The sequence below is a fragment of the Branchiostoma belcheri genome, unplaced genomic scaffold (genome assembly GCF_001625305.1).
Source record: "Branchiostoma belcheri isolate BF01 breed outbred unplaced genomic scaffold, Haploidv18h27 scaffold36, whole genome shotgun sequence".
In the NCBI taxonomy this organism is placed as follows: Eukaryota; Metazoa; Chordata; class Leptocardii; order Amphioxiformes; family Branchiostomatidae; genus Branchiostoma; species Branchiostoma belcheri.
Genome location: NW_017803976.1, coordinates 2,642,044 through 2,655,595, shown reverse-complemented (window position 1 = coordinate 2,655,595; position 13,552 = coordinate 2,642,044). Strand labels below are relative to the sequence as shown.

Here is a 13,552-nt window from a genome sequence, read left to right as displayed (position 1 = left end):
TATATATATATATATATATATATATATATATATATATATTAGGTTTAATGCGAAAGAAATATTTGGCTAAAATACATCTACAATGTCGTGTTGTAAGACACAAGAAACAATTTGTCGTCCAAAAGAGCATATAATTTTCTGTGCAAGAACAAATCGGGCAGCCCAGCCTTACAGAATGCCTCTCAGAATGTAGGATGAACTTCTCTAGATTATCGGTCTTATCAGGCTTCCTTATAGAAGCTACATTTAGTTTCCAATTCGATACGCCGTATGTATGGCACAGCATATTTCGTAGGTACGAAATGAATCTCCGCACAACAAATCTTTAAGACACGGCTTCTCTAGTACAGTACTTCATGTAAAAATTTACACACACAAAGATCCAGGTAAACGTGATCTATGGATAATCAGCGACCAGTAAAACGCCCCATGCAAGGGCATTGTTTGCTTGCAATCTCAAATTATTTTGAGGGTCAATGCACATTAGTGATGTCTTGATTTTTGTTGATGGAAAAGTACACGTAATATTTAGCAAAAAAAAAAGGTATTGGCTGTCGAAAATGACGTTCATTTTTTGCTTCATCCTTGTCATTTTCCAAGTTGTGCTAGTATTCTGAGAGAAATGATATCTGAGTGTTATGTGTTATCGCTACTGGTATGGCGCACCTTGAATTCAGATACTAAGGCCATGTTGATTTGATTATATGGATGACATCCGCGCGCGCATGAATTTTCGGCCATTTCAAAAAAAAAAGTTTTCAACCATACTGTAAATCGTGCAAAACAGTTGCTAAATGAGCAAAAATATACCATACGTTGCAAGGAAAACATTTAGAAACGATACCAATGTCGTAGAATGCCAAAAATCAAAGTAAAAAAGACAAAAATGTAAAGAAATGAATTCCAAGAGTAGATTATTCACCATAACATATTCTGTCTCATTTGTTCAACCTTCATGACCACGTAGATTTCATAATGAAAGCAACTTTTTTTTTGCAAAACTTTTTTTTTATTCGCACGCGCGCATCAGTTTTGGGGTTCCCAGAGGATGTCATCCATATAATCAAATCAACATGGCCTAACCTCAACAGAGTACTGCACACACGATAGTTGATGAACAGGTTCTTAACAGAGAACAACGCTTCGGGCAATCGCCATTGTTCTTTACAAGGGGCCCATTGTTTGTTTTTCAGCCACTTTCTCCAGCCGGTTTAAAACGTAAAAAAAGATGTCTTCTACACAATATATAATTCAAAACTAGAAAGGCGAACATTTGCTTCGTAGCAAATGTAGTATTTCACTCCATGTCCCTCCCCAAACAAAAATAGAACATTCTGAATAAATCATACTGCAATTATACAAGGACAAGCTTTTTGAATCTCGACAGCGTTATTTACAAAAATGGCACTTGGCAATTATCTCCCGATCTTTTTTTACAAAGATGCAAGCACTTTAAATCTCGACAGCTTTACTTAAAACTTATCTCAATCTCAAAAGTTATATATTGCAGGTATCTAAATACTACTGATGACGAGATTGTAACTACTACTAACTTCACGGTCTGAGAAAAATGGACATGTACAGGGAACTATATATATTCACGGTGGTGACAGGTGCAGGAAAAAGAAAGTCCAGGAATTATATGTTAACTGTAATGATAAGTTCACGATACAGAGGTGACAATGAAAACCGTAAACATAAAGGTACGGTGAAAGAAATCAGGAATTACAATAATTAATTTACGGAGTATATTTGCTTACTTTTCAGATGTTTTGTATGATTGTCGTAAACTTAGTTTGGAAACGAACGAAAACCGATGCGCGAACAGATGTCATCCATACAATCAAATCAACATGGCCTTATTTACAATCAGAATAAACTATGAAACCATACATTGAATAAGCTATACATATACAATGATTATCATAATCTTTACTTTTAAAACCATGCCGGTGAGCTAATTACATGTACAGAGTGAAAGAAAAATTAAGTAAAGCAGTAGAATTTCTGTACTAGCTATAATAGTACTTCATATGATTCGTCCTCATCGTCATCATTCAATGTGGTCTATCTCTTGCTACTAGTGACTGGTAATACCTCTGTAGATTCTTCACCCTGGCAGAGTGCAGTACTCCTACTCTCTTGACAACTCTATACTTTTGTGACAACATCAAACTGATTTTGGTTTGTACGCTGGAAAAATACAAAAGACTAAGTTATTAAGTGTAAAAAGCAAAACAACGGATATTAAAAGAAAAATATTCAAATCAAATATTAAAATTATTAAAATGTTAAAATGGTTAGAATTGTTTAAAATGTTAAAATTGTTTAAAATGTTAAAATTGTTAAAAATGTTAAAACTGTTAGAAATGTTAAAATTGTTAAAAATGTTAAAATGGTTAAATCCGACCCCGGGATTCGAACTTGCAATGCCTGGAATTGCCGCCTTGTGCGTTACCAAACGAATTGAAACGGTTAAAATTGTTAAAAATGTTAAAATTGTTAAAAATGTTAAAATTGTTAAAAATGTTAAAACTGTTAAAAATGTTAAAACTCGCTCGCGTCACCGCTAAACCAACACTCGCTACCGCTAAACCAACGCTAAAGCAACGCCGGCTTCAGCGGTACACCGCTTAGCCAACGCCCGTGTTTTAATCCCCCCCCCCAGATTTTGGGCGCGGTGACGAGCGTTGTCGAAATTCGGACCCCGTCCATACCGTTAAAGGAACGCTCTGGCGAAGTTCGGCCAGTGTGACCGGGCCTTTACGTGTTTAACCGCGTTTGTAACTGTCTACTCGCGTGGTGTAGGTCATTGACCCCCCGCTTGCGTTGTTCCAACAGAGAGGAGCAAAATGTCTGACAGTTTTAGCGTCAGATTTTCAGTGTTTGTTAAATCATATACAGGCATCCACGCATCTATCATTCTTCCAACTAGTTCGTAGTTAGGTGAAATGTTTATTGGAATCACACGAATCGGTATCAAATATCAAAGTATCAAACAGTAAACATTAATCACCCACGGCCGACCCGCCGCGCTGATAATCCCCCGTATTGTCCACAAATTGTGAATAAATACGTGAAAATGAGGTGGAATAAGTGTCATGTAAATCTCAAAATACAAAGGCTGGTTATTAACGACCGAAATCTCGCGAAATATTTCTTACGCAGAAGAAGTTTCGCAGTGGCGTTTCCAATTACCAGTGGACCACAGAACGTACCGCACTCTCCCGCAGAACGTACCGGACTCTCCCACAGAACGCACCGCACTCTCCCGCAGAACGTACCGCACTATCCCACAGAACGTACCGCACTCTCCCGCAGAACGTACCGCACTCTCCCGCAGGACGTACCGCACTCTCCCGCAGAACGTACCGCACTCTCCCGCAGAGCGTCCCTCGAAAATTGAGGCGTATTTCTTGGCCTGTGGGTACCTATACCAAATACTTGAGTTCATACTGTCAACATTGAATGGCTTTGACCAGGTGTCAATTGAGTTAATCCAATCAAATCCAACAGCCAATCAGCAAGAAGAACAGAGGAATGCTGCATGCCTATTGGTTGCTTGCCCTACATGCCATTCTGATGACTCATGCCGAAATATAGTAACACACTGCTATAGTACATTTTCTATAATGCAGTCAAAAAGCTCAAATAAAACCACTCTACAAGCATGCATCACAAAATTTAAAAAAAAAACACCTGGGGGTATTTGCTCACTCTACCTTCATGCTAAATTTCATTTTATTTGGCCCAAAAATGAAGGAGTTGAATCAATTTAAAGAAATGGCAGGAGGAGAAGAAGAAAAAAAAACATCAGGAAAGACGGTATTTCACTCCATTGTGTGAAGTAACTAAACATAATTTTGGTATACCAAGTATATGCGCAATTCTCAGGCTAAGAATTAAAAAAAAAACTAAAAGAATTTTAAGAATTAAAAGAACTAAAAAACGGACGACCCTAAGCCGTCACGGGGTAGGCGTGCTTTTACGTATCGCACACAAGAGGGTGCAGTCACATCCCTACACAACCTTTTGGAATATCCTTATGCATGCCTTCTCAGAATCTCCTGTTATTCCCTAGACACAATTTTACATGGGAGAGACGTTTGGACTAATCGAAGTGGTGATAATTCAAATATATCTAGAAAATATATAACTCTTTCCTTGGAAAAGAACTTCACAACCCTTCCAATATACTTTGTTTATGCCGAAAAGTTGCCACAAAGTAAGAAAAGAGACATTTCTTACCAACTGAATGTTAGTAACGCGTCTCTTTACTTCTGTAGTTTGAAGGTGCAGCTGGCCTTGGTGCTGATCGCAGCCATTGTCTGGCAGTCGGAGGCCTATTGGCGCCCCTGGCGCCAACCGGTGTGGCCTAGAGGTGAGTGTGTTTGGTTGTTTTTTTGTTTTTTTTTTTTGTTTCACCATAGCCCTTAAGTCGGATTGTAATGGATATGGGTCGTTTGGGATGAAACTATACGCGGACACAAATCGTCCCATTTCTACCTTGTTCTGTAGAATATTGTGACTTCCCTCCGACTGGAGAAGGCATCGTGCGGAAAAATTGTAGCTGGCCGTACCGAAATGGGGATACCTGCAAGTTTGAATGTCGGAAGCGCTACAAGAGGAGATCTGGCGACACCAGCAGGTACTGCAGACAAGGCATCTGGAGCGGACAACCCCTGGTCTGCTTGTTTGGTAAGTTCTACTGCATCACTGCTGCTTTCGAATATATAAAGCGGTTTGATAATGTATTATAACGTGACAACAACCTGTATTCCTTTCTATAGTAGGATAGGTTATCATCAATTTACAAAACAAAATTGCTGACTGTAGTCTTATCACAGCAAAAGTGAGCCAAAGGATGATTGTGTAACGAGTTGATGAATTAATGGTTGAGAAAGTATTTATAGATTGCTTTAGAACAAACATCCATTCGTATGCCTTAGATATGCGTGAACGTTCCGTGTCTTCACTTTCATGCTTTAATCCGAGTATAAAAATAAGAATTTCAAACAATGTATTGTTATAGTATATCAGGTTTCTTGCTGTGGGATATATACAGGTTTATCTATACAATGGACATGATGTTTCTTTTCCAGTCGGGTGTCGCCTACCACAATTCACTCGGGGTGTATGGTTAGACGGTTGCTATTGGCCTCACAAGAACGTAGAGAGCTGCACCTACATCTGTAGGAAAGGCTACTCTCGGGTCTACGGAGATTCCAACATCACCTGTAGGAATGGTACCTGGTCCGGAATGCCGCTCACCTGCGAGTACAGTAAGTACCGCACAACATTTCTAACTGCATGCTAATAAGAAAGGTGTTCAGTTGGGGTAGAGTGCAATTGTGGTAGAGTGTTCGCCTTGCATTCAGTAGGTCGTGAGTTCAATCCCCGGCCGAGTCACTCAGCTTTAGAAAATGTATGGGAGTTAAAATTTTTGTTCTCACCACCACCAGTGGACTTGCCCCCTGCTGTAGCTTGTGCCCAAGGGCTTTAGAAACGAATATGTGAGCCACCCTATACAGTTCTTACCAACCTAGTACGTACCTACATGCAGTTTCTACCTACATACAGCTCTTACCTAGGGTTACATGCAGTAGCTCTTACCTACAATGTACATGTAGTATCTCTTACCTACATGTAGTATCTCTTACCTACATGTAGTATCTCTTACCTACATGCAGTTCCTCTTACCTAAATGCAGTAGCTCGTACCTACATGCAGTAGCTCGTACCTACATGTAGTAGCTCCTACCTACATGTAGTAGCTCTTACCTGAATGCAGTAGCTCTTAGCTACATGTAGTAGCTCTTACCTACATGTAGTACCTCTTACATACATGCAGTAGCTCTTAGCTACATGCAGTAGCTCTTACCTACATGTAGTAGCTCTTACCTACATGTAGTACCTCTTACCTACATGTAGTAGCTCTTACCTACATGTAGTACCTCTTACCTACATGCAGTAGCTCTTACCTACATGCAGTAGCTCTTACCTACAGGCAGGTTTTGATACTGCAGTTCCAGGGCTCGAAATACTGGGTGCATGTGCACCTTAGTGCACCCAAAATTGGATTTGTGCAACCTGGTGCACCTAAATATGTTTGTAGGTATTTTTGTACATATTAAATGTATACAGTGATACTGGATATTCTTGGCATCTACGTGGCAGAAAATCTTTGTTGTAGTACTTGTAAGGTACCTCACATTTAAGATTCAAGTTCAGATTCAAGAGGAGCAGTAAAATCTGTAATTAGGTTTTGTTTTATATGGTGCACCCAAAAATTTTCTATGCACCTACATGTAAATAGGTTGGGTCAGGGCTCAATAATTGAGCCCTGACAGTTCTTATCTAAATGTAGCCTAAATGCATGTCCACGTAGTTCCCTTTTAGAAATTTTATTATTCTGTCACGACTTGTTTCATAGATTTATTTGTGCCATTCTCAGCTGGATGCCGGCGGCCACCTTACACCAGGCACGGCTTGAGCAGGGATTGCCAGTGGCCTTACGAGAACGGAAAGAACTGCACTTACACCTGTAGGGATGGATATTCTGCAGTGTCTGGCAGCACCACGATCACCTGTGTTAACGGTCACTGGTCTGGGACCCCGCTACAGTGCCGACGTACCTGTACGTGATACTGCGCTAGTCATTACGTTATCTGATACGTCTTACTACAATACAGGTGTTCAGTGTAACATAACTAGCTTTTCGTGGTTGGGGGCGTTCGGCTTGTGTTAGGGACGCCACATTCGTGAATGTGTGACAGGGACCTTACGTGCAGTCCGTTTTGAGCTTCTGTACCCATGTGTCTCTCTGTTTGTTAAGTGTCATAGGCCTTAACGAAAGTCGCTGTACTTTTGTCTATAAAGTTTATGTATGACTTTAGAATTATTCAAACAAAACAAACAAACAAACGTATACAGCAAAGAGCGGTTACACCGACTAAACAGATGCCCATTTGGCCTCTTCCTTTCGACAACCGTGCCATATGATGCCGGATGTCTTGGGTTCAAGAATTATCTGTTCGAATAATTCCCTTTTCTTTTTTCTTATTTTTTTTTTTCTTTAGCTGGATGTGACCCTCCCCCTTCGGGCAGGAGGGGAGCCTGGGGACCCTACACCTGCCGCTGGCCGTACGAGGAAGGGGAGACGTGCACTTACAGGTGCCTCCGCGGGTTTCGGCGGCTGCACGGGGAAACCTCCAGAACATGTACAGGCGGGCAGTGGACCGGAGGAGAGCTGTTCTGCATCTACACTGGTAAGAACTGTAGATTTTATAATTATCTCATTTAATTGGTGTATTTCATTTCATTTATTTCGAAACCTTTTAGCCCTGTTTGGCTACTCTTCCAAGGATCAAGTGTACAATCAAAACAGACATATACATTTTGCAGAATCAACAATAAAAACACATTCCGTCAAATATCTACATACTATCGGGACAGAACAGTACACTTACATTCAAATGGTGAAATTAAAGGCAATAAAGTATCTGTCATGTATCCTTTGAAATGTCTGAAGAACTAAAGATATTGTGTTGTCTGAAGAACTAAGTATATTTTAGACTGTCATTTATTGATTGGTAATTGATTTATTGATTGATGTTTGTTTCTTAGGTAGGGGTTGAACGCCCGTGGGCTGAGACCTCTACACCAAGCTTGGAGCCAGCAGTGTCGTCACACCATGTCGTCAGCTTTCTTGTATTTTGATTTTTTTTTAATATAGTAATTATTCCACTAGTGGCAAATACGCGTGTGTCAATTTCCAAAATACATGTAGGTAATATTAATTGCAATTAATTGCAATTTTAATTGCATATTCCTGCCTAGATTGGCTACATGCATATGTAGTCTAGATGAGGTAAAATATGGGAAAGAGAACAATGATGCTACATTGCATTATTTTTTTTTCTGACGCTAAATAATAAAAGTACATGTCATAATCACCATCATATGATGATGTAGTAAAACAATACTATAGGTACTATACTTGTTTACCTACTGTTAATCGCTATTTCTTCTCTCTTAAAAAAAAACATATGGAAACATAATAACATAAAGTATATGTAGTAAAACAAAAACACTACAGGTACTATTGTTCATTTACTGTTAATCGCCATATGGAAACATAATAACATACGTATACTTTTTCTACCATAAGTTCATTCTTGCACATGGCATAAGCTACGTGATAGCAATAGATATTAAAAAACTAAATATGTTCACGCTTCTATCAGCAAAGAGAAATTCGTTTTCGACGAATATATCCATTTCAACTATTGCGGTCAATATTTTAACTATTGTGATCAAGTAGGTTAGATTACAGAATATAGGTGAAAATGGCGCCGGGCCGAACAATGTGTGTTGTTATCATTTTCTTACAGTATTATCTACAGAAATGCGTGATTGGATTACAGGGAAATATATGTACAATGCGGTCCACAGGGAAATATATGTACAATGCGGTCCCAAACGTAAGGGAGTTGTATACATACATATGGTGGTCAGTTATTCAACAGTTACAGAGAGCTTTGAACAGATTCCACAATGCGGTTCCAAACGTACAGAAGTACCATGTGTACGTGGTAGTCATTTACAAAAAAAAACTCTTTTTTCTTAATCAACTATATTTCGCTGCAGTGTCATATAGGGAAAGGGGGATCCAAAATCTGCTTAAAAGTTGAAAATACAGCTGTCAGCCATGTTTGTTTACATTCTGGCAATTTCTGGTTGTTGCCACCACTGACTAATTGCGCCTAATGTGTGATGATTTATCTGCAAACAAATGTTCAGAAATGTTCAGAAATGTTCAGTTCATGTCTGCTTGATAAAGACTCCTTGTTTTACATGTAAACTGAATTTGTGAAATTGCATGCACTTTTAAGTTAAGGACGTTCTGTTATTCTTCCAGTTGTTCATAAGCTATCATTATTGTTTATGTCCGTGTTTGCGTGCTTATTGTTCTACTTGTACCACAAATCCCTTTATAAGTTGCGCCCTCCCTCGTGAGCCTACGTGACTTTATTTCCCATTTCGTTTTTTTCCCGAGCTTGTATGCAGCTGTGCATGCAGCAAATGCCGTGTAAAACCTGTTACAGATAAACATATGCATACTCTATTTCAAACATGTATCGGCTGTTAGTCAGCAACCTGTATCTGTATATGTATCTGTATAGCCGGTATAACCGCCTTTCGGCAGCTGGCTATATTACACCGATCGACTTGTTACACCTAACCCTTGAACTTCTAGCTCTAGACTTTGTTTAAAGCTATCTATTGACAATACCCCTACTGTACTTGGTGACAGTGAGTTCCACTCTGCAATATAGTTCTAGGAAAGAATGAATTCTTAAACACCTCAATGCATCCCTCCAGTCTTTAGGGATTTCTGCAGTGTTTAGTGAGTGTTGGAAAATATTGGTTAGTACAGGCGCGATTTCACTAGCTGTCAATTTGAGAAACAACGGTGGTATTTGGTCTGGTCCGGATGCTTTAGACGGATTGAAGCATGAAGCATTTTTTCGACACCATCAGTAGAAACTACTATATGTGCCATTGGAGGAGTCAGGGCTGACCTAGAGATGGCATATCTGTGGTGACTTCCTCTTTTTCGCTGCCGAAAACTCGACCCTAAAGTTGGGATGCAAATCCGACATTCTGGCGGCGGCAGTCGGTACGGCCCTTCCCGCTCTGATTTTGACGGAGGTGTCCGAGTTGCTAGGGCGTTGCTAAGGGGGGCGTGGCTTATGGAACGGTCCATTGTGACGTTAATCGTGGCTTTTATGACATGCGTTGACAGATAATCAAATAAAATAACGTCCATGTTACATTTTTGAAGCGTGACAACTCTATGTTAAAAATCATAATTTTGCATTACACTGTTTATATCTTCCGGGATCGGTAATTATAACCATTGCAATTGTGTACTACATGTATAGCAAAGAGACGTTGCACATGTCCGTGGCAGGATCTTTAGCGGCTCGTGTATTTTGCTGCCCATGCACTTTTCTACAATAACATTTTTGGCCGCTAGGCGTCGCTTTTTAACCATGAAAATCTTCTATTGATTACGCAAATAATACAAATTACGTCAGTCAGAGAGATAGAGCGACAGAGAGAGAAAATAGATTGGAACGGTGGTAAGTTATTTCAAACAAGCCTTTTTCTCCAAAACATTGTAATCTACATGCGTTGCAGTGCCAACTCTGTATGCATTTGACTGAGAACTGGTCTAGACCAAACCAATAGCTTGGTTCTCACATTTGCAAAATCCATTTCTTCCATATTCCCAGCGTACAAGCTGCAAGCAAGCAATTCATAAAGCATGTTAGGTCCCACAATGCAATAAAATGATATCATAAAATTTTTACAAGGTCATGTCAATTCAAAGTTTGTTACGCTTCATTTCTACAATATTCTGAACAAAGTAATAACTTTGGTCTGATTTTAGACTCAAAACTTGAACTTGTCTGGGAACAGTAATGGCTTCGTGGTTTCGCAGTCTCTAATACAATCGACAATCGATTGACTGACTCGCTCAAAACAACACTGTAGTAACGCTACGTTACCAACCAGAACCATAGAACTGGTTACTACAGAACTGGTAAGGATGTCATTGCACCATTTAACTTTGCTCTGTCAACAACATTTCATTTCATTTTATTTATTTACCCAGGGTAAAACATGTCGCCGCAAGGGCGTTTTTCAATGTTCCCTGCGGACATACATTTACAAAATATACTTAAGTAACAAACAAGAAAAAAAAAACATACAAAATAAGTCAATTACAAATTTAACATATTGGTCAAAATGCTTCAAAATCTTACGGCGAACTAAGGCCACACCGACTTAATTTTATGGATGACACCCTCTGAAAACCCCCAAACTAGTGCGAGCGGGCGAATTTAAGAAAAATCCGGCCCAAAATTAGAATGCTACTAAACCACAGGAATACAAAACTGGTATTGTAAATTTGCGGCAGTACATAGCGACGTATACGACAAGCGAGTACATGCCGGCTTTTTGAGGAATTTATTAATCGGCACTGAACGCAATTCTCAAATGAAACACTTAGCCATGTTTCGGCCCCAATGTATATTCCGTGTAGCAGCGTAGTCGCACTGGTCACAGATTTAGGGTTTCTCACCACCATGCGTAGCCATGTGTAGTTGTGAAGACCTCTTAAGCGCAGAAAAAAAAAGTTACACTGATCACATTGGTAGGGTTTTTCTCGGCACAGTTAGGTTAGATCTATCAGCCGTCCTAAAGCCACACTCCCCACACATGTAGGGTTTGTCTCATGTATGTTTAGTCATGTGTCGGTCTAAAAGAACTTTCTGTGCAGCAGAATAGTCACACTGGTCACATTTGTAGGGCATTTTCCCTGTATGTTTTGTCATATGCACGGATAGGGCAGACCTGAAAGTAGTCCTGTATCCACACTCTCCACACATGTAGGGTTTGTCTCCGGTGTGTTTAGCCATGTGTGTGTCTAAATGTTCTTTCTGTGCAGCAGAATAGTCGCACTGGTCACATTTGTAGGGTTTCTCTCCTGTATGTATTCTCATATGCCTGGAAAGATGGGACCTATCAGCTGTCCTGTATCCACACTCCCCACACATGTAGGGTTTGTCTCCAGTATGCTTAGCTATGCACGATGGTCAAATTTGGACCCAAATATTCCAACCTTTTAATCGAACCGAATCATGTTCGATATGACGTCATTCGAATCGAATCATGTTCGATATGACGTCAATCGAACCAAACGTTCGTTCGGTCCCGGGTCACCCGCGGTCATGTACAGTAAACCCGCGGCTTCAAGCCCGTTTTTACACTGCTACCTCCTAACAGTAAAAAATCAAGTTTTTCACAAAATATAAACCAATTTCGGGACAGTACATCTATGCCCTGTTTTATAGTTGATATGTAACATGTAACGAAGCTACTGCCGTCATCGTGTGTGACCTTGACGATCGTAATTGTTGTTTACTGGGATATAAGTTACCCCCTCTACTTACTCACCCTGCCTGACATGAGTGCAAACATGGTATTTAAGCCGCAACAAAAACAAATTCAATTTACCTCAGAAACGTTTTTAGTTGTAGGCAAGACACAAATCTCGATCTGTGTCGGACGGATTTTTTAAAGATGGCGGCATTCTGGAATTATCGGTCTTTGAAGTTGAAAAAGTGCATTTTTTGGCGAATTTTTCGGCCTTAGCAACACTTTAACTTTGAAATAAGAAAACTGTCCGACTTAAATTTTAATTTTGTTATACTGTTCTCTAAAATGCAAAAATGAGGGATTTTCTGGAAGATTTGGGGTCGGTTTAAATCAGTTGTTTGGTTATTGACGTCGATTGTTCTAGAATAAGCATTCGACGCTTTGAGAGTGATTTCACCCACATTTAGGCATTGTAATAAAAACAACAACATTTGAGGTATATGCAGTGCTGATTTTATCACATTTGGACAATGGAGTCCCCGTGAAAATGTTAATTATTGCTTAACAGAATGTTAACCGTTGAGATTGGCTCCACGGAAGCCGCGCGTGGAACCCCGGTAACCTGATACCCCTCCGTAGAATTGGAAACTTTACCCTAGAAATTGACCGCCGTGATGTGTTTTTCTAAATGGCCTTTCCGTGATGCAGAATAGTCACACTGGTCACACTTGAAACGTTTGTCCACAGTACCTTTCACCACAGGCCCGTCCGTCTGCTCTGTTTGACTCTGTACGGGAGGATGGACAGAGTTTACCCCGTGCGTTTCCTCCAATAGAATGTCCTCTTCCTTGTCCTGCTGTCCTCCCGTGTCTGTTGCCGGGTCCTCGCTGCTGCTTGTCTCCTTCCCAGGGTGCACAGTTGGCAGCTCGTCCACAGGAATCTCACTGCTTCTCCGGTCCATAATTTTCTGAAATCAAAGATAAAATTTCCCAACTTGAAGCGTCGACAACGTTTACATAATATCCGTTTCTATATAAGACCAAAACTTTCACATCAAGAATTCATGCATAATGATATTTCCATACTATTTATGCCCACAGTCTATATGACCCCCATAGCCAGTATATTTGGAAAGAGACTATCTAGGTCGATCTGCCCCCCTCCCCATATATACCTTAGATAATTCACGTATCACGATTTGAAGTATATACTGCGGTACCGCGACACAGCGAGTGTAGGAGGTACATAAAGGTCTTACCTGTCTGTCAAAACTGCCAAGAGTAGGTTTAGAGTCGAAGTAAGTTGGAAATCGCCTCAGATTGGAGAGAAATAACACCCAGGCCAGATCTAACACACAAACATCCTGTCTCACTGACACACAAGCCAGATCTAACACACACAAACATCCTGTCACACTGACACACAGGCCAGATCTTACACACACAAACATCCTGTCTCACTGACACACAGGCCAGATCTAACACACAAACATCCTGTCTCACTGACACACAGGCCAGATCTAACGCAAACAAACATCCTGTCACACTAACACACAGGCCAGATCTAACACACAAACATCCTGTCTCACTGACACAGTTCAA

General features: G+C 40.2%; 1 pseudogene; it reads right to left on the bottom strand.

Moving 5' to 3' along the window:
- Positions 1 to 10,239: 10,239 nt before the first annotated feature.
- On the bottom strand, positions 10,240 to 12,915 carry LOC109476000 (annotated as a pseudogene).
- Between the last annotated feature and the right edge of the window lie 637 nt (positions 12,916 to 13,552).